The following is a 23,046-nucleotide window of genomic DNA, read 5'->3' as shown; positions in this document are numbered from 1 at the left end:
CACTCGAATCTCCTATACTTCCTAGTTCCTGAGCGACTATTATCTACATGGATGTTTTGGTCTAAGAATTATTGAAGATGGGGCGGGTTCTTGACAAAAGCTTTTAACAACTCCACCTACTCTATCTTTTCCCAAGTTTTGGGGCCTAGCAAATTGGGAGAGGGGGCAAACACCATCAATTCCAAGATGAGTAACCAGAAGGAATATCTCCTTCCACCGGCCTTTGATGGAAGTATTTTTTCCCTGAGAATATGTTGCACCCAGACCAAGTAGATAGATGAGGACGATCTTTGCCTTCTTGCCAGATGAATATATATAGGGCATGCAAAAAATAAGGATTCAATGTGAAGCCTTATTGCTGAGTCAGAATTGAAACGTCGAGCAACATTCTCAGGCTATTTGGAGCCACTTGGTTGACAGTGATGTCATTCTCCAAACTTTCGTTTGGAGATCCTCTAGATATACGAGGAGGGAGTCCTGCGGGAGAACAACATTCGCCCTCATTCCCTGGGGAAGGAGACTTAAAGTATATGCTTCAGGAACCTCATACTTTGCTCGAATTTCCACCAAGTATTCTTTGGTTAAAATGCTAACCAAATGGTGAACCTGGATGTTCTTCCAGTGGTTTCTCATTAGTGATGTTTGATTTGGGTTTAATCAAATCCCGCTAGTTACGGGGCCCGAACTATCTAACTAGGGGCCTTGGTTCCTTCTGTAGAGAAGAGGCATTTCATCTTTGGAGTATATGTGGATGTAGTTGAAGGTTGAGGAGGGAGATGGAGCATTGGCTAGACCCTTATATCTGGACGATTGCCCAAAACTCATTTTAGCATAATTTAATTTAGAAAGAATGGGGAGGCAAAAAGAAAAATTTTTACTTATGAAATAGCAAAAGGAACAGATGCGCAAAAACTAAGAAGGTGAACGAGAAAGAGATTTAGAGAGAATAGGTTACAGAAGTGTTATAATGACAAGAAGAGAAAGAAGAAGGCTTTATATAGTGGAGGCCTGACAACTGAAGCGATGGGTCAGTTACAACATTTGAAATTCAAAAATTCTTCATCCTAATTGGCCAAAGGTTATTGCCTTTCCATACAAACTGATGCGAACGCTTCAAGTTGGGCCTACACACTGGGCCTCTATCTTCAGTCGAGGCGCATGCTTAGATGGGCTCTCCTCTTAGACCTTTTTGATTCCAATACCTCATGGCTACACTAATGCATTATTGCATAGCTCAGGACCATGTAGCTCAGATATATTTTGATATGGATCAAGGGAGCAAGGTGAAGGATCCTCTAGCTCTACCTGTTGGGCCAATCACAAGATCTCGTGCTACTAAGCTACAAGCAACCTTGAATGCATATGTTCAAGAACAAGTCACATTGGAGATTCAAGATCATAACTATGCACGATGTGGAATTGAACTTAAAGAAGCACCTAAGTTTATTATAGTGTTTGAGGCGTGCAATGAGGCTGCCCATTGATGCATTGTAAGGCCTATAGGCCCATTTTTCCTGTTTTGTTTAAATTGTTTTTAGTGGACTTAATTATTTAGTGTAAGGCTGGTTGGACTTATTTTCCAAAGTTGTGCCAGCCCTAGATTAGTTAATATTTAAGTTAGGTTTGTTTTAAATAGTTAGCTTGGGCTTTGTATTTAATTAAGCCCATATGGGCCATATTGGGTTAGGCCTAGGCTAGTTTAATTAAAGGTTAATTAGGTTTAGCTTTAGGGTATTATACTTATTTTGTAAAAGATGCAGGGCAGCCAACATTAAGGTTAATCAAACTAAATGTTAGTTTTGTTCTTTCTTTGAAAAGAAATCGTGTTCTTCATCATTGGATGCAAGCAACCAATTTTTCTATTAGTAATTAAGATTGTGAGTTCTACAAGATTAATTGCACCAAGAATTTCAGATTTATTTTTAAGAGTACTTGAAAGTAAGTTTCTGATTTCTTGTTTTTAAATTCCTTTCTTTTTCTCTTCAAGAGTACTTGGGGTTTAGGATCAATGAGTACTTTCATGTTAATTTTCAAAAGTACTTGTTTAATTGGCTAGGGTCGCATTATATTTTGAAATTCGAACTGGACAATCCCACAACTTTGGAAATAGTCCATTCTGGATGCTACTAAGGGGCTCAGTATTGCGCATCTGCTCAGACCTTGGATATTTAGGGTAGATATGTGATAGACACTCATTTGTATTAGTGTCTGACTTGTAAAATGCCAAGGACTTATTTGCAGCCTTGGAGGAATCAATAACTTATCAAGATAGACCCATATATTAAGAGATCTTCTCTTATAATATCTCGCTCAGTTTAGCCCATTCCAACGGTTATGTATCTTTCTATATAAATATATCTCCAGGACCAAGAGAGGGTTAATGCCCTTATTATCAATATAAGTATTACCAGAAATCATTTAATATCACTTATCATTCATTTACTTATTATCATTATAGTTTTGACTCTATTAGTTACAAAAAGGAAAAAAAAACACCTTCACCTTCACCCTCTCTGTTCTCTCTTCCTCCTTTCTTTTTCATTAAAATTATTTTCTATTCTTCTATCAAAATATAAGAATCAAACATTCAGATACAAGGAGTGGTTGATTCTTGTCTCCTTTGACAATCCCTCTCTCATTTTTCCTTTTTTTTTTTTGAAATCTTTATATTTTTTTATCAAATAAATTATAGATCTATGTTTATTTTGAACAAAGCTATTTTTTATTTATGTTTCTTACGATATCGCTTCATCTTGTGTGAAGTTTGTGATTTCTCCATTTTATGTGGATGATTTGTTTTATTTTGTTTTGCATTTAGTTTGTTTGTATTGGACATGTGTGCAATTTATGAAAAATTTCTTAAATAAACAAAAATAATTTATATCTTTTGGAGTCTTGTAGTGCGGCATATTCCTCTATTGGATTTAGTGGTTCAAATTCTTTATTTTCATCATAAATAACTAGTTTATGAATAGCCATTGTGATCTACCCCACAAGTGCTCTTTGCCACTAAGCTACCCCATTCGGATTACGTATTGTTTGTATTACTTCAAAACTATTAAAGAAGTCTTGCCATATTATTTAGAAAAAAAAAAAAACATTTCTTTATTGTTTTCACAACATAGTCGCTTAACTTTGCATCGTAAATACGAGATCAATGGACATTTTTAATTTTTAAAACCATATATATGCACACAAAAAACATTATTTTATAGCATTCATGCAGTGCCTATGATAAAAACTTTTTTTTATTAAATAAATAAAAAATCTCTATGTATAAAACAAACCTATTAGTTTAATTTAATTGTAACAAGTAAATGGGTAAAAGAAAACTGAAGGAACGAAAGCTTAAAATATTTTTTAAAATATTTGTCGAATATTTTTTGCACATAAATTATTAAAGAAAAAATACCATAAATTAAACTATTTAATTGTGCTATTTTAAATACCATAACACCATAAATTATTTTGGTGCATAGACTCTGGTGGACAACAGATTCTAATGTAGCATTTTGAGTTTTAATTATGGTGAAAACCTATTAATTATATTGTTGGGTAATAATATTCATAATAGTTTACATCGGATTCACTTGCCAAAAAAATGAGAAGCCTCTAGAAATTAAGTTTTTGTAGTAGTTTGCCTCTTTAGAGGTTGAAAGAGTGTACCATGAAACATTACTCACCTTAACATTTAGCATGTGAAAGTAATTAATTGAATTTTAAAATTTATTTTACATTTAATAGCTAATCAAAACAACTATTTTTAGCAAAAATTTTTACTTTAAGGCTTTGTTCAATAATAATTTTTAATATAACATATAACAATTTAGTCATATCTCTGTTGATTATATTGTTGGATACTAATATTTCTAGTAGCGTTTAGAGGTTAAAGTGTGTCATGAAACATTATTCGCCTTACCATTTAGTGTTTGAAATTTTTTAATTGAACTTTTTAAAATTATTTTACATTTAACCGTTATTCAAATAACTATTTTTATCGAACATTTCTACTTTAAAACTACTATATAATCACTTAACCATTAATAGCTAATCGCCTCGATTTTGCAACAACTTTTCATATAACTTTTGACATTTTGACTAAACTCTAAACATTACTTCAATCATTTATGGTATTAGTGATAGAAACATTTGTACCATAGTTTTGAAAATCGAATTGCACTGGCCGGTTCAACCGGGTTAACAGGTAACCGAGCTAAGGTTTAGTCTGGATTGGATTATAAAATCGAAAAGGGAAAAACGAGTGAAACCCAGTTTGAACAGGATAAAAACCGGTAAACCAGTTCAATCTTTTAATACGGTTCAAACTTAAATCAACAAAAAAAAAAAAGAAAAATTAAAGAAATTATACTAAAAACGCAATCAAAAATTTTCTTTCTTCCTCTCTGATAGTTTCTTTCTTTAAACCGCAAGCAAATGAAATCCCTAATTTGAGGTTATTGTAAGATTAGGATCAAAGCGAATCCCACTTTAGATGCAAGAAATTATGATCAAAGTGTTCTCCACTACTCTTTGCATAGAGACCTCTCTACTTGAGAATCTCATGTTCTTTTTTTTTTTTTTTTTTTTTTTTTTTTTTTTTTTTTTAACAGAAATTGCTTGTTTTCTATTTATGTCTGTATCTATTTTTTTGATAATTTTAATATTCTCTCTCTCTTACAGGTACTGGTTTCATCCTTTTTAGCTTTTTTTTTCTCGATCTGCTTTCTTTAGAAATTGGATAAATATCTGAGCAAATGGATTTTTTTTTCCTGGGTTTCAATATTTTTTAACTTTTACTTTCTGCTCATGATTGAAATACCAATAGAATAAAAGAACATAGTGATTCTGTTGATTTCCTAGTTTATATATAGCACATGAAAAGCTTACAAAGGATTTAATTCTTTCCTTTTGGTGGTCTTTTTCTTGCTCATGATTCTGTAAATACTATTTAGGGGAAAGGAAGTTTGAAACCTTGAATTGTGATTATGAGATAATTAATTTTTATTATGATTATTTGCATTGAATATGGTACGATAATTAAGGTTTATTTATTTATTTATTTATTTGGATTGAATGTTTAATTGTTTACGAGTCTTACTACTTTGCATTTTAATCTTTTGCCTATTTAGAGCTAATCATAAGTAAATTTAGAGCTAGATAATCAATTAATTGCCTATTTACTAAATAGTATTTAGAGTTTCAAAATCCCATTATTAATTGAAAGTTGCTTAAGTTAATTTGTTTTTGATGTTTAAAACTGATCCTGTTACACCTTTTTCTTTTTTGTTTCTATTGGTTTGTTATGAATAACAACGAACATGAAGACTTATTCACGAGTATGCTTCAAATTCTATGCATTGCCTCGTCACTTTTCTTTTTCTGCACATGTGGATTTGTAACATATGGAGAGTTAAACATTGTTTGAACTAAATAATATGATAGTACTTTCCTTTTTATACGGATTTGAATGATTGAGTTTGATTGAAGAGGTAACGATATTAGTCCTTTTAATCCTTTTTAGAAAAGTTATTTAGTATTTGAAAATCATATATTTTCAATTGTATTTAAAAATATTATATATAAAAATCCAGTTAAATTGTATTTAATCTAGTTAAACTTTATAGTTTAGTGAACCTCTGCCTTCACCGGTTCAATAGCCAGTCTGGTTCTCAGAACATTAATTTATACTAGTATTTAGAGTTTGAGATAACAGATTATGAAATGTTACTTCCATGTAATATTTGATAAAATACTAGTAAAACAATGGAATGCTATTACGAGGACGTTTGATCACATCAGCTACGTTTTAGAGTTTTTTTCATATCACCAACTAGCTATTTTGAATATTATTTTATTTGTACTCCATTAATCTCAAAAAATAACTATTAATAAAATTTCCAAATTAATATTTTTATAATTATTTTATTTATAATTATTTAAAAAATATTTTTATTAATTTTATTAAAAATTTAATTTTTATTTTTATTTATTTAGTATATTAGAATAAAAAATTTATTTCATTACATCGTAATGTATAAAAAAACAGTTATAACCTTAATGGTATTTCATATTTTAACAACAACCGCTATCAAAATTTATCAAATACCAACATTATTAGATAAGCATTATTAGTTATTACCGCCAATTATCAGTAACCACTATCAACTATTGGTTGGTATGAACAACTAAAACAAACGGGTCATAGGATAACTATAATTGCTAAAATAGCTAATGGTTAATAGTAAAATAGTTGACAATTATTATTACTGGACATGCTTGATAATTTTACAATTAAAGAGTTTTAAAATTATTGTTAACTATCAAAATTGAGAATTGAGAGAATTTGAGAATTAGATCCCTGCTAGATTTTAGTTGGACATATATATATTAGGAGAGGAGTAATCATAGTAGGATAGGATAGAGGAAACTTAAATTATCTGTTACTTAGAATTTATTTGGGAATCTAATATATATATATATATATGCACACACACATTATCCTTTTATATATCAATAATATTAATGTTCAATTACTAATGTTATCAAGAATCCACCCAAAAGATGTTGGTCATTTATGTCCAACAAATGTTATAGCTGGTAGAGTGTTATGGTTGAGTAACTTAAATTGGAATGAATGGACTGCTTTAAGTCCGAATGAGTGAGTTGTTTAAGCTCGAATATATATACTGTTTAAGTCCGAACATCAAGGACTGCTTGAATTCATTTAAGGGTTGAGCTGCTAAGCTCATCATGGATTCCTTAAGTATGAACTTCAAAGACTGCTTAAGTCTGTTTAAATATTGAGCTACTTAAGCTTGCCATTGACTGCTTAAGTATGTTTAAATATTGAGTTGCTTATGTTAAAAAAAATCTTTAATATAGTCTAGACCTATTGTTCATAGAATTTGTTTGATGGGAATATACAATAAGCAGAAGCGTACCTTGATCTATGACAATTGATTACCTTGTTGACAATTGATTACCTCGTTGTGGCAATTCGATTCTCACCGTAATATTAGATCCGTGTTTCTTCACTCTGGCCTTTTGTCCGTAAGTTTTCTCTCAATGGTCAGAGAATTATCAACAGCTACGGGAGTTTCTTTTCAGGTTCTCTCAAATAAGCTATCACCGTATGTGTTTGAGGCAGCCGTCACATTCTCTATTTTTTTTTTCTTAACCCTAAGCTGTTGATTCCTTTATCTTTTATAAGGCAGAGGAAGGGTATTAAAACCCTAACTGGTCCTTATCCATTAAGCCCAATAACCATCATCTTGGGTCACCTTAATTAGAACCAGCCCTTTAATCACATGGACCACTCAGATTATTAAAATAATATAACAGCTTAAACTCGCCATGGACTATCTAATTCCATTTAAGTATTGAGCTACTTAAACTTATCATGGACTGCTTAAATCCGTTTAAGTATTAAGCTGCTTAGCCTTGGTGACCTCTATTTGACTCAGAGTAATGGTTCTTTCTTGGGTTGTGCTATCTGCGCCTTTTACCATAGCAACAATCTAATTAATAAAATCGCTTTGTTTTGTAAAATGTGGAGAAAATAAAAAAAAATAGTTAACTGTTAGCAGTCAACTGAAGGTCTACACACGCAGGCCTAAGCCCCCACATATTGAGCTGTTGAATTAGTCATTCAAATTCTGTTTTGCATTTCTGTTTATTTCCTGTTATGTAGGAGGTAGTTCCTCCACTTTCTTTATTCATGCAGTAGTGGGAGGGTGATCCTCCACTTAAGATTCTGCTCCTTGATTGTAGGAAAAGTTAGTCTGCTATTTGTGTATATATTCAGCAGAACTCATGAAATAAAGGATATGATTAAACCCAATTAAGTTTTTTGTAAGGTCACAGTCTCCCTTTGACGAGTCTGTAGATTTCTAAACTTCCACCATAGGTCGTTCAAGGAAAACCCCTAGTCTAAACACCCAAACACCAACTTCCAACCGACCCATAACTCGATCCATAAGTAGGGACTCTACCATTTTGGTATCAGAGCCTACCGTTATGGGCGACTCCGTTCAGGATCAACTTTCCAAACTATTTGAATTGCTTTTGGCAGAGCAACGTGCTAATCAGGAACTTCGCGACCAGGTTAAAAACCTCACTAAAGAATGGGAATCCAACAAACAGCAATTCCAATCCAGCAATACTGGGACCCCCCTCAGGTCCAGCAAAGACAAGGGCGTTTCAGGACCCCATGTTTCGGAAAGATCCAGCAGCAGCTTCATCGTTCCAAAATTTACAAAATTGGATTTTCCCCGTTATGATGGCAAGGAAGATCCCCTCGGCTGGCTTAATAGATGCAAACATTTTTTCCGCCATCAACAAACACCAGAAGAAGAGATGGTGAGCTTAGCATCTTATCATCTGGATGGAATTGCACAGCTGTGGTACTCGCAACTGCTGGATGATTTTCCAAATCCATCCTGGGAAGAGTTTTCGCACCAGTGCAATCTCAGATTTGGCCCCCCAATTCGCAGCAACAAGTTGGGCGAACTGGCTAAATTAAAACAAACAGGTTCTGTTGCCAATTATCAGAACCAATTTGAAGCTCTTATTTCACGTGCTGGTACACTAACCCAATTTCAGAAAGTGCAGCTCTATTTAAGCAGGTTGCAGGACTCAATCTCTGTGGAAGTCGAGCTCCATCACCCCGCTGATTTGGTAACGGCGATGAGTATGTCAAAACTCTATGAACGGAAACTATTCCCTCGTTCTTCCTCTACTCGAGATTCTCGCCGCACCGCCTTTTCACAGGATTCTCGACCTAATCGAGTTGTGAAAAGACTCTCGCTAGAAGAAATGGATGATCGACGGCGTAAAGGGCTTTGCTTCAACTGCGATGAACAGTTCGTGAGGGGTCATCAATGCAAAAAATTATTTTGGATTGAGATGGAGTTATCAGAGGTGGCGGATGATTCCTCGTCTGAACCAGAGATTTCCTTAAATGCAATCACTGGAGTTCGAAGCCCCCAGTCTATGAGATTGTTGGGTTCCTGGTTAAACAGTACGGTTTTGATCCTGATTGATTCGGGCAGCACCCACAGCTTCGTTTCTACAGCAAAGGTCGCATAATTGAATGCTAATTTCGATTGCCAAAATGGGCTTCGGGTTCATGTGGCCAACGGGGAGGAACTGTCAAGCCCAGGTATCTGTTCAGGCACACCAATTACGCTGGACTCTAACTCCTTTTTGGTTGATTTTTTTGTATTACCCTTAACCTCTTTTGATATGGTTTTGGGGGTTAATTGGCTCCGCACTTTGGGCCCTATACTATGGGATTTTGCGACTATGTGTATGAGTTTTTTTCAGCAGGGGCACTTGATCGAATTAAAGGGCATCTCCTCATATGGTTCTTCATACAGTTCTAACCTCCACAGTGTACAGCTCTACTCTGATCCAGAGATTCAACTGCAGAAATTATTAGCAGAATTTGGCTCCCTTTTCAATGCCCCAACTGGGTTGCCTCCATCCAGATGTTGCGACCACAGAATTCCTCTTCTTCCGGGAACGGAGCCAGTTGTTGTTTGCCCATATCGTTACCCACATGGCCAGAAGGACGAGATTGAAAAACAGTGTGCAGTTATGCTTCAGTAGGGCATAATCCGGCCGAGCCACTCTCCTTTCTCTTCACCTGTGATTTTGGTTCCCAAGGCTGATGGTTCTTGGCGGCTATTTGTTGACTATAGAGAACTTAACGCCAAAACCATTAAAGATAAGTTCCCCATACTAGTGGTTGATGAATTGTTGGAAGAGTTGGGTGGTGCTAAGATCTTCACAAAACTAGACCTGCTATCTGGTTACTTTCAAGTGCGCATGCAACATTCTGATGTGGAAAAGACAGCTTTCCGGACTCATCATGGGCACTTTGAATTCCTCGTCATGCCATTTGGCTTGTCAAACGCCCCCTCCACATTTCAGGCTTTGATGAATGAGGTATTCCGTGCTTACTTGCGAAAGTTTGTACTTGGTTTTTTTTGACGATATTCTGGTCTACAGTCAATCATGGACGGAGCACCTCCACCATCTACGCCTGGTTTTTCAATTGCTGCTGAAGAACAGTTTATGCCTCAAAAAATCCAAGTGTTTTTTTGGCCAATCTCAAATATCTTACTTGGGGCACATAATTTCTTCCCACGGCGTCCAGGTGGATCATTCAAAGATTTCTGCTGTATTGGAGTGGCCAAAACCAAATTCTCTTCGCGGTTTGCGTGGTTTCTTAGGGCTGTCGGGGTACTACAGAAAATTTGTATAGGATTATGGCATTATTGCAGCCACTCTCACTTCAATGCTGAAAAAGAACAATTTCAAATGGACTGACCAGGCCGTCCAATCATTTGAGAAATTAAAACAGGTGTTAACATCCACGCCAATTTCGGCTTTGCCTAATTTTGATCTCACTTTTATTGGCGAGTGTGATGCTTCAGGAACAGGGGTAGGAGCGGTTCTCTCACAGTCCAACAAACCAGTAGCTTTTTTCAGTCGCTCCTTAGCAGGCCGCCATCAAAACCTTCTGGCTTACGAAAGGGAGCTGATTGGACTGGTTAAAGCCATCAAACATTGGCACTCCTACTTGTGGGGATGCGACTTTGTCGTCCGTACTGATCACTTTACACTCAAATATTTATTGGAGCAGCGTCATCTTTCAGCTGCGCAACAACATTGGATAAGCAAACTACTGGGATTTTCTTTTTCAGTCGAATACAAAACAGGAAAGACCAACATTGTGGCTGATGCCCTTTCACGCCGAAATGCGGATCAATCAACTCTCTTGGCTATTTCTATGCCTCATTTAAGCTTGTTTGATGAAATCAGGCAGGAACACAAACAGTCCAAAGAAATTCAGCAGCGGATATCTGCAGTCGTCAACAAGTCCATTTCAGAAAAATGGGTCTTTAAGGATGGGTTACTCTTCTACAACAACAGGGTTTACCTCCTTCAAAATTCCCCTTCCATTCAACTGGTCCTTGCTGCCCTCCACAACCAAGGCCATGAAGGTTATCAGAAAACCCTATATCGCATCACCAGAGATTTTCACTAGAGCGGAATGAAACAAATGGTGCGGGACTTTGTGCGTTCTTATGATACATGTCAAAGGCATAAAACAGAAACCTTACAACCAGCCGGGCTCCTTCTTCCCTTACCGGTTCCCACTCAAATATGGGCAGACATATCACTTGATTTCATCGAAGGGATTCCAACTTCGCGGGGAAAAAACGTGCTATTGGTTGTAGTTGACTGCTTCTCCAAATACGATCATTTTCTGGCTTTATCACATCCATACTCTGCTGTGAGTGTCGCACGCACTTTCTTTGACAATATTTTCAAGTTACATGGGTTGCTGGAAACCATTATTAGTGACAGGGATATGACTTTCACCAGCACCTTTTGGAGGGAACTATTCTGACTGAGTGGTACTAAACTGTGCTTCAGTTCTTCTTACCATCCCCAGTCCGATGGTCAAACGGAGGTCGTCAATTGTACTATTGAGATGTACCTTCGGTGCTTCACTAGTTCAGCTCCAAACAAGTGGATAGACTGGTTATCTTGGGCCGAATACTGTTACAACACCAGCTACCATTCCTCTTTGAAATCTACTCCGTTTGAAACGGTTTATGGACGTCCTCCTCCACGTTTGTTGTCTTACTTGCCTGGAAGTTCAACCATTCAAGCTGTGGATGCTGTTCTTCTTCACAGGGATGAGATACTACAATAACTTCGGGACAACTTGATCCATGCTCAACAGAAAATGAAATCCACCTACGATCAGTCCCATCGCCCCTTGGAGTTTCAGGTGGGAGATATGGTTCTGCTGCATCTGAAACCTTACAAACAGCAGTCCATTGCTAAACGGAGCAATCAAAAACTTTCGGCCAGGTTCTATGGCCCCTTTAAAATTCTGGAGCGCATTGGCCCTATGGCATACAGACTTGATCTTCCGACTGATTCTAAACTGCACCCTGTCTTCCATGTCTCACATCTCAAGGCCTATCATGCTTGGCAGTCTTCTCCAGTCCCGGTTCTGCCATTCATTCCACAAGAGGACCCAATCACTCCGTTGGCTGTACTGGACTATCGTTTCAAAGGCGAAATTCCAGAAGTTTTGATCCATTGGCGCAATTCCTCACCTGCTGATGCTTCTTGGATGACAGTTCAAGACATCCACACCCGCTTTCCAAATTTTAAGCTTGCGGACAAGCTTCCTCAGGGGGAGGGAAGTAATGTTAGCAGTCAACTGAAGGTCTACACACGCAGGCCTAAGCCCCCACATATTGAGCTGTTGAATTAGTCATTCAAATTCTGTTTTGCATTTCTGTTTATTTCCTGTTATGTAGGAGGTAGTTCCTCCACTTTCTTTATTCATGCAGTAGTGGGAGGGTGATCCTCCACTTAGGATTCTGCTCCTTGATTGTAGGAAAAGTTAGTCTGCTATTTGTGTATATATTCAGCAGAACTCATGAAATAAAGGATATGATTAAACCCAATTAAGTTCTTTGTAAGGTCACAGTCTCCCTTTGATGAGTCTGTAGATTTCTGAACTTCCACCATAGGTCGTTCAAGGAAAACCCCTAGTCTAAACACCCAAACACCAACTTCCAACCGACCCACAACTCGATCCATAAGTAGGGACTCTACCATTAACTTATCATTAATCTAATCTAAATTTATATATTTTACTTGCCATCATCATTGACTTATTGCTCCTCTCCCAAAGAAAAACATAACAAAAAAGAAACTGTAAATTTTAATTAGCCAAGGTGACTTTGTAAATTTCGATAAAAGAATTCATGATTTACCAAAAAACGTTAGGTGCTTTCGTTATTTTTTTTAAGAATTTAGAACATACTTCTATTATGGAATTAATGGTTTTTTACTGAAATCAAAAGAAAAACATATATGTTTTTGAGGAAAATTTATTAGCAACAAGGATCAACAAGTAGTAAGATAGCTAAAACCAAGAAAGAGATTTCATAAATATTCTAAACTCCATTGTAGCCATCACTCTTAAATATAGAGATTTTTATAAATAAAAAAGAATATATATAGTAATCGAATTTATTTGTCCTTTTTCTTTTTTTTTATACCTGATATATACTCGGGTTTCTTAAATAATATAGTTATATGAATGGCTCCAAATAAATAAACAAGTTCTCCTAATAATAGAATAATCAAAATCAAGTATGAGAAGATCAATTTAATTTGCAGTAATAATGACCAAAATTATTTTTAGATAAAAATTAAGTAATGGTTAATTTGATTCAAGGAAGCTTTTCTGCATTTTTTGCTGGTTTTCTATAAAAAATCCAAAAAAATTCCTCAAGATCAAGTGAAATATGATTCAAGGAAGTTTTGAACAAAAACATAAATAAAACTAAATAAAAACTAATTAAAGTAATTAAAAATACTAAAAATCCTAGTAAAAACTATATTAAAAATAATACTATCAACTACCTAATTCCATTTAAGTATTGAGCCACTTAAACTTATATGGACTGTTTAAGTTCGTTCAAGTATTAAGCTACTTAGCCTCGGTGACCTCCATTTGACTCAGAGTAATGGTTTTTTCTTGGGTTGTGCTACCTGCGCTTTTACCATGGCAACAATCTAATTGATAAAATCGCTTTGTTTTATCAAATGTGGAGAAAATAAATAAAAATAGTTAACTTATCATTAATGCAATCTAAATTTATATATTTTACTTGCCATCATTGTTGACTTATTGCTCCTCACCCAAAGAAAAACATAACAAAAAAGAAACTGCAAATTTTAATTAGTCAAGGTGACTTTGTAAATTTCGATAAAAACATTCATGATTTACCAAAAAACTTTAGGTGCTTTCATTATTTTTTTAAGAATTTAGAACCAGCTTCTATTATGGAATTAATGATTTTTTACTGAAATCAAAAAGCAAAACATATAGGCATTTGAGGAAAATTTATTAGCAGACAAGGATCAACAAGCAGTAAGATAGCTAAAACCAAGAAAGAGATTTCATAAATATTATAAACTCCATTGTAGCCATCACTATTAAATATAGAGATTTTTATAAGTAAAAAGAATATGTAGTAATCAAATTTATTTGTCCTTTTTCTTTTGTTTTGATACTTGATATATACTCGGGTTTATTAAATAATATAATTATATGAATGGCTCCAAATAAATAAACAAGTTCTCCTAATAATAGAATAATCAAAATCAAGTATCAGAGGACCAATTTAATTTGCAGTAATAATGACTGAATTCTTTTTAGAGAAAAATTAAGTACGATAAATTGTCATATTTAGCTAATGATTTTTCTTCATATAAGCAAAAAATAGATATCTTCTCTTTAGTGGGCTCAAATAATTAATTTTTTTTAAACAATAAACTATAAAATATGTTGTTCATAAAATAATTAAAATTAAAAGTACAAGCTCTAAATATATTCCCCCATCACAAAAGTTTAACCACACGCCCAAAGGAATATAAACAATTAATTATTATTTAATTTAATAATAACTTGTTTAAAATTGCAAAAGAAAATTTGACTATATTATTATAATAATGTCTGATGAAAACATCAATATAACCGCATTAAAATCACATTAGCTCCATATATAACAGTAGGTGTAAATGTTAAATTATTTATTAATATTATCGATCATAAAACAAAAGACTTTAGAATTTTTGCTACCATCTTGACCCGACTTGCAAAATCAACCCAGTCCGCCCGTACTCAAGGACAAAGCTCCATATTGGAGGAGGGAAGTACCCCTGCCCCCCACCTTTTTTTCTAAAAAAAATTACATTAATTATTAAAAAAATCAGTAAAATATATCTTTCACTCATGCATATCTAACAAGCCAAAGAAATCTCTCTTTTGCGAATAACCTACCTAGCCGACACTTTTAACTTTCCAAATTTGTAATCCACAATCACAGCCACAGTTGAAACTTGCAGAGATTGTTGGAAACTTGGATTGTATAGGAAAAAAGCTTGCAGAGAATATTGAAGAGGATATTGATGATGATTATAAATATTAGACATACATTACTCAATCAACAAGTTCTTATCCTCCGCTTAACGCAATGATAAAAATTAAGTTTGATTATTATAAAAAATTGTTAATAGATTGACTTGATCTGGTGAAAAATATAGAACAAGAAGAAAGGTAAATGAAAGACAAGTATTAATAGTATTATGCCAAGTGGTAAAGCTAAGAGTAAGAGTTGGACACAAATAGCAATATGCATTTACACAAGTGCCAATTATCAAACCATTCCATTAGTCTCTTAGCATTTGTTGTTTCCAGCTTCCCTTCTTTGAATATAATTTGAATTTTTTTTCTCTTCCGTGTGGAAAAACTAAAAAACAAAATTCATATAAAGTTTTTACTTGGCTATTAATTAATTGATTAATAATTGTTTAACAAATCTCATTAGACTTTTTAATAATTCATCTCATGTTCATATAAATCTCATTAGATTTAATTGGTTGTTTGATTAATTCTTTTCATTAAAATAAATCTTATATAATTATAAAATAAGCTTCTAATCATTTATTATATTTCTTATTCAATGTAGAAATGCTATTTGATTATTAGAAAGTCATGGAAAGATATTTCAAGCGAAAATTTGTCTCTGAGCTTGAATCAACACAACCACCTACTCATGAACAAAACGATCATAATAGAGAATGTTAAAGTTCAAAAAGGAGTTGCTTTGAGTTTGTCAGTGATAATCTTCTAGTAGATCCAAGATTAAAAATTCAATCAAGGATTATCATCCTAATACTCGAGATAAAATTAAAAGAGCATATTTATAAAAGATCCTTGTCATTCTCATTTTCATGATTTCAAACAAACTTTACAAGATAGCGTCATGAGGCGATTTAATCCATCTTGGTTTGATGAATATCCTACTTGGTTGAAATATAGTATTACAAAAGAAGCGACATATTGCTTGTGTTGGGTGGTATTGATGCTTTCATTTTGGAAGGGTTTACTAATTGAAGGAAGTAAGTACATGTTGGTGGACCTAATAGTGCTCATAATTGTTGGCAAAGATATTTTAGATCATTCTTCTTCCAGCTGTACACTTTGTATTTTGAATTCATAGTATCCATTGTTTGTATTTTGAATTGTATAATTAGATTTAGTTGTAACAGCTAGAGATTTTGTAGGTAATTAGTTTTAGTTTCCGCTGTATATATATTGATACACTGTCAATGAGAAAAGTATTCTCTCCCTTTCAAACTCCCTTCTGTCTCAACTTATATTCTACATGGTATCAGAGCACAATAGCTACTGATCCATTTTTTTTTTTCTTCTCTTTTCTCCTTTCCGCTCACAATGGCTAACAGCAGCAACAATACTGGCGTGCAAAATTCTACTGACCCCTCAACCAAGTTCATCATCATTAACACTGCCATACAAACACCAATCAAATTAACAAGCAGCAACTATCCTTCATGGAAACTTCAATTTCAAACCCTTCTTACTGGATATGATCTTCTTGGTTATACCAATGGATCCAAACCTTACCCTCCATCAACAACAACAACTAATGATGATATCACTCCCAACCGATCTCACTAATCTTGGATTAGACAAGATTAACTAATTCTCAATTCCATAGTTGGCTCCCTCTCTCCCAACATTATACCTTTCATAGCCATTTCGGCTATCGCCAAAGAAGCTTGGGATATATTAGCCACCACCTATGCCAAACCATCCAAAGGACGGATCAAACACATCAAGACACAAATAAAATCCTTGACCAAAGGCTCCATGACAATAACAGATTTCTTACATGCCATTAAAGCTCGAGTAAATGAGCTTGCCACATTGGGTTCTCCAATGGATATTGAAGATGCTACTGACATTGTTTTTGCAAGTTTAGGTGATGCTTACAAAGAACTTGCTCGAGCCATTCAAGCTCGAGAATCATCCATCACTTTTGAAGAACTTCATGAAAAACTTCTCACCTTTGAAATTACCAATGCCAATACTGAATCATCTTACTTCCCCACAACAGCCAACGTAGCCACCAAAACAATCACCAACAATCGCAATCAACCCAATTACCGATCCACCAACAACACCAATAACTATCTCAACAACCGATCCTACTCCAATCAAAACAATAGAACCCCTAAACCCTATCTTGGCTACTGTCAATTGTGTGGCATTCAAGGTCACACTGCAAAATGTTGTCTCTCTTTCCGATTGATTCCAAACCAAGTTAACTCTCTTCCTACATCACAAAATAAACAAGGACATTCGTGGAAGCCTCAAGCAAATGTAGTAGTTACAACCAACCATAATCAAAGTTGGCTATTAGACAGTGCAGTGAGTCACCATACTATTGCTGACCTGAGCAATATTGCTTTACACTCACCTTATCAAGGATCAGATGAGGTCATAATTGGAGATGGCACAGGTTTACCTATAAGCCACACTGGTTCTGTTTCTTTACCCACCTCAAACTCAACTTTCAAATTAGATAATATTCGTGTCCCTTCCATAAAGAAAAACTTAATCTCCATTTCACAATTTTGCACAACTAATGATGTTTTTGTTGAACTTTTCCCTAAACATTTTCAGGTGAAGGATCTATGCACAAAAACAATTTTACACCAGGGAGCTATGAAGGATGGAGTTTATGAATGGTCTCTTTCAAATCAACCAACCACCCCACCTATTTTAGCTTTTTCAACTGTCAAAGCCTTATCATCTTCTTGGCATCAACGTCTAGGTCACCTTGCGTTGTCGATTCTTCAACATATTGTTCAAACCAATAATTTAGAATCTAACGTTTCAAATAATTTTTCTTATAACGCTTGTTCTTGCAATAAAGCTCATCAACTTCTTTTTTCTCAATCGTCTCTGTCTACAACTAAACCGCTTGAAATTATTTTTTCTGATGTTTGGACATCACCTGCTTTATCAATTGATAATTTCATGTACTATGTTGTGTTTATAGACCATCACACAAAATATATTTGGTTTTACCCATTAAAAGCAAAATCTGAAGTTAAAGATGTCTTTATTCGATTCAAGTCAATTGTTGAAAATCACTCTGAGCACAAAATTAAAACATTTTACTCTGATAATGGAGGAGAGTTCACTGCCTTAAAATCTTTTTTGGCCAACAATGGGATTTCTCACCTAACCACACCACCACATACACCTCAACATAATGGTTTCTCCGAAAGAAGGCATAGACACATTGTAGAAACTGGTCTAACCCTCTTACATCAAGCCTCCATTCCCCTACAATTCTGGTCATATGCTTTCAGTACTGTAGTTTATTTAATAAACAGGATGCCCATAAAAACCTTGAGGCTTGTGTCACCTTTTGAAACACTCTTTGGCTGCAAACCCAATTACACTAAACTTAGGATTTTTGAGTGTCTATGCTATCCTTGGACTCGGCCATATGCCTCTCATAAACTAGAACCTCGGTCCAAATCCTGTGTCTTCCTTGGATATTCTCTCACTCAAAGTGCTTACTTGTGTTACCATATTCCAACGTCCAACATAATAGTGTCCAAACATGTTCAGTTTGTTAAGTCCGTGTATCCCTTTTCCATATCTCATTCAAAGCAATTAGAATCTCCATCCATCTCTTCCGCTAATTGGACTCCACCAGTTATTAAAATTCCTTCCGTCACTACAGTTATCCCCATTCCATCCTTGGAACACAACAACACAGCAGACGTGCATATGATTTCTTCACCGAATCCACCCCCTTCCAATACAACCACCACCACCAACACCTTTTTAATACCCAACACTGTCCAAACCAATCCACCACCTCCTCCCCTTCATACCATGACTATTAGATCCAAAAACAACATTAAGAAACCCATAACCAAACTCAATCTCACAGCTTAGTTGACCAAAACCACCATTGATCTAGAACCAAATTCGGTGAAACAGGCCCTCTCTGATCCCAAATGGCGTAAGGCCATGAGTGCAGAATTTGATGCTCTTGTCAGTAATGGCATATGGGATCTCGTTCCTACTGCTTCTAGTCAAAATATTATTGGTTGTAAGTGGATTTTCAAAATCAAAAGAAATTCTAATGGTTCTATTGCCAGGTTCAAGGCACGGTTGGTGGCACAAGGCTTCAATCAACGTCCTGGCATCGACTACCATGATACTTTCAGTCCTGTGATTATGCCAACTACAGTTCGGATTATTCTTAGTCTGGCGTTAAGCAACAAATGGACTCTTCATCAATTGGACGTTAACAATGCTTTTTTTGTAGGGCACTTTAACAGAGGATGTCTATATGTCTCAACCAGCTGGCTTCATTGATAAAGATTTTCCTCGTCATGTTTGCAAACTCAAGAAGGCGATATACGGTTTAAAACAAGCACCAAGAGCCTGGTATCATGAACTGCGCACATACTTGCTTCATTATGGGTTTCACAATTCACCTGCTGACAGCTCTCTCTTCATTTTTCATTAGGGTGATATCATCCTATATTTATTAGTTTATGTAGATGATATTATCCTCACAGGTTCTCATCCCACATTTGTTGATCAGTTTGTTAAGACTCTTTCTGCAAAGTTTTCTCTCAAAGATTTGGGTTTCCTTTCATATTTTCTTGGTGTTGAAGTAGTTACAAAATAGCAAGGGGTGTTGTTATCTCAAAAACGATACATTCAGGATCTTCTCACACACACCAATACGCTTGATTCCAAACCAGTCAAAACACCTTTACCTTCACCCTTCACAATCACTAAATATTTAGGCACCACATTGGAAGATCCTACAGAGTATCGTATGGTGGTAGGGAGTCCGCAGTAATTGTTAATCACAAGACCAGAGTTGGCGTTTGCGGTAAATAGATTATCTCAATATATGCAGTCACCAACATCTGAACACTAGTCCATGGTCAAATGGTTGCTTCGTTTTTTGAAAGGTACAATTGATCATGGTCTTCAATTTCATAATCAATCACCTCTGTCATTATTACATGCTTTTTCAGATGCCAATTGGGGTGGCAATAAAGATGATTGGTCCTCTACAACAACTTATGTTCTATTTTTGGGCAATAATCCAATTTCATGGTGCTCTAAAAAGCAACGAACAGCAGCTCGTTCTTCTACCGAGGCGGAATACAGGGCAGTTGCGTCAACAGCAGCTAAAATAATTTGGGTTTGTAATTTACTTCGTGAACTTCACGTCACCTTGCCCACCTATCCTGTCATTTACTGTGATAATGTTGGGGCAACTCAATTAAGTGCAAATCCTGTATTTCATTCTTGGATGAAACACCTTGCCATTGATTACCATTTTGTGAGAGACCTTGTCCAAAATGGTTATCTTCAGGTTTCTCATGTTTCAAGTCACGACCAACTTGATGATGCTTTAACCAAGTCTCTAACGGGTTCAAAATTTCAGATTTTTCGAGACAAGATTGGAGTTTCTTCTTGACCTCCATCTTGAGGGGGAATGTTGGCAAAGATATTTTAGATCATTCTTCTTCCAGTTGTACACTTTGTATTTTGAATTCATAGTATCCATTGTTTGTATTTTGAATTGTATAATTAGAATTAGTTGTAACAGCTAGAGATTTTGTAGGTAATTAGTTTTAGCTTCCGCTGTATATATATTGATACACTGTCAATGAGAAAAGTATTCTCTCTCTTTCAAACTCTCTTCTGTCTCAACTTATATTCTACAATAATAAAGTTTGGAATAATTGTCAAGTTTTGATAAGTAGAAACAACACCTTTAAACGATTGTGAATAAGCAAACAAGTCAAGCTTGAAGTAATTATCGAGTTCGTTTAAATGCCTATATTGATTGTATTCGGTTTCTTTTAAAATAAGGTTTAGTTTTTCGTGGATGTGATGAATCCTATGATTCTTTAAATTGTGAAAATTTTTTAGAAACTTTAAAGTTTCTTGGCGAGCATAATGAAAATATTAGAAGAGTTTATTTTGGTTTCATCATTTGCCTTTTCGTTCTTTTGTTTTCCATATATCTATGCATTTTTGTGTTACTACTGATTAGTGTTTGAAATTGTAATCTTGTCTAAAACACCTACTGGTGTGGCTCATATGATCACTATTTATTATGCTCTTGATTACAGAAACCATTTAATGTATCTGGCCAACTGCAATTGATGAGGTGAATATTCACGTTTGGCTTTTTTAACTGAATTTCCAATTTTTGTGGAACAGTATGATTCATCTGCATTCAATGATTTTTTTTTTTGTTGATTTTGACTGCCCAAATGGCTTGTGTTTTTACATATTTAATTTGTCAACAATTAATGATATTATAAATTCTTGCATCTTTTTATAGTATGGGATTTTTCTTATATATGCCTAGGTTTTGCACCCAACTCCTTAGAATAGATGCTATGGAAATCTTTATTTTGTATTTTTTTTTTGTTGCATTTTCAGTCAATTTGCTGGATTTATATATTTTATTTTAAAGAGTTGTAGTAATATTACAGTTTGTTATGCATTGCTGTTTTTTGTCATTTTATGGGCAACTAAACTTTTAATGATGAGGAGACATAAGAATAGATTATAGAACCTTTTGACATGTTTTAAAGATTGATCGACTCCATGCATCAAATATTTTTCTTTATTTGAATAGCATATTGTAAAGGCAGCACCTGCCGGCTATGTTCATGGGCTTTAAGGCACGGTTGGCCAGCAGGATTTAGATAGTAGTCTTCTTTTCAACATTAAGGGTAGTCAATATTATTTGCATCCAATTGAAATAAGGTGATACCTAGACTTGGTACAGCACATCAATTGCAATTGACATTAAGTGGTTTCACTGCACAATATGCAAAAATTGTAATTAAATTTGTTCTCTGATTTTTTTTTCCAAAATTGTATTATAGAGAAGTGGGAGATTAAATTACCAAATATAAAAAAATATACCAAACATTTAGTTTTGTACTTAAATTTGACTAATTGTTGTTTAAGTGGAACTTATGATGTGCAATAATGCAGGAAAATAACTATATTGAAGCAGAGGATGCCTACAAGTGAGCATTATCAGTTCTGCCTGATAATAACAAAATGTGTAATCTTGGTATATGCTTAATGAAAATTTCTGCCTGTTGACTTCAGTCTGCAATATAAATTGAAAATTTTGCAATTTTCTGCATCTGAAACTTGTAATATATATAAATAAAAGTTCATTTTTTATATATTTGTTCATTCTTTACTTCAGTTCATTTGCTATTGCCTTGATGGCACTGGTACTCCTTTATATTATTTATCTATGTATTTGATTTGTGCATGTGCGTTATTGTTACTTATTACACTGATTCTTGCTGTAATAAGTAACATATTTATTTTGGGGATAAAGTTTTTATTATCGATTTTTCTTAGTTTTAGAAATGATTTTAAGAACCAGGACACTGAGGATGGGAAAAAAAATTTCATAGTTGAACTAGAAAGAATTTTATTCTTTTAAGAAAAGAAGAAAATTGGATTTGCATATTATTTGGAAAACTAAGCAAAAGTTCAAGTTTTATCTAATACTATTGTTTGTGTGTGCAAGAGCTGAGAACAATATTGTCCTCTCAAATTTTAATGATTGATGTAAACCTTTTTATACCTAAATCTGTATTTGATTTGTAGGTTTGGACATCCTTTTATTTGATTTACAATCAGTAGAAACAACTTCAGCCTTACTAATTTAAATAATTCTTCTTTTGTATATAATCAATTTTTGATGAGTTATTTTTGAAACTTTTTGCAAGAGAATCAATTTTTTGATGAGTTATGTTTACATTTGTTGTAAGATAAACATTTTCTGATGCGCTTTTTTTTTTCAAGATAATCATTTTTTGAAATGCTCTTTGTTAGTTTGACTAGATGTCAATTTCTATAGCTTTTTTCCCTCCTCTCCCTATATTCTCCTCATTTTCCTATATATTTTTTCCTAATTTGAAATGTGTTATTCTTTGAACAAGTTCAACAATCCTTTGTGACTGATATTGTAAATGGACCTGATGCTTCATCACAATGTTTCGTGTTAGATTGAATTCTGAAAGACATAACAATAG

General features: G+C 34.5%; 1 pseudogene; it reads left to right on the top strand.

Moving 5' to 3' along the window:
- Positions 1-1,205: 1,205 nt before the first annotated feature.
- Positions 1,206-12,497, top strand: LOC149493290 (uncharacterized; annotated as a pseudogene).
- Positions 12,498-23,046: the final 10,549 nt, after the last annotated feature.

This window comes from Jatropha curcas, chromosome 10, assembly GCF_041381405.1.
Source record: "Jatropha curcas cultivar XTBG-Jc1 chromosome 10, XTBG_Jcur_1.0, whole genome shotgun sequence".
NCBI lineage: Eukaryota > Viridiplantae > Streptophyta > Magnoliopsida > Malpighiales > Euphorbiaceae > Jatropha > Jatropha curcas.
This window is presented reverse-complemented; position numbering and strand designations above follow the sequence as displayed.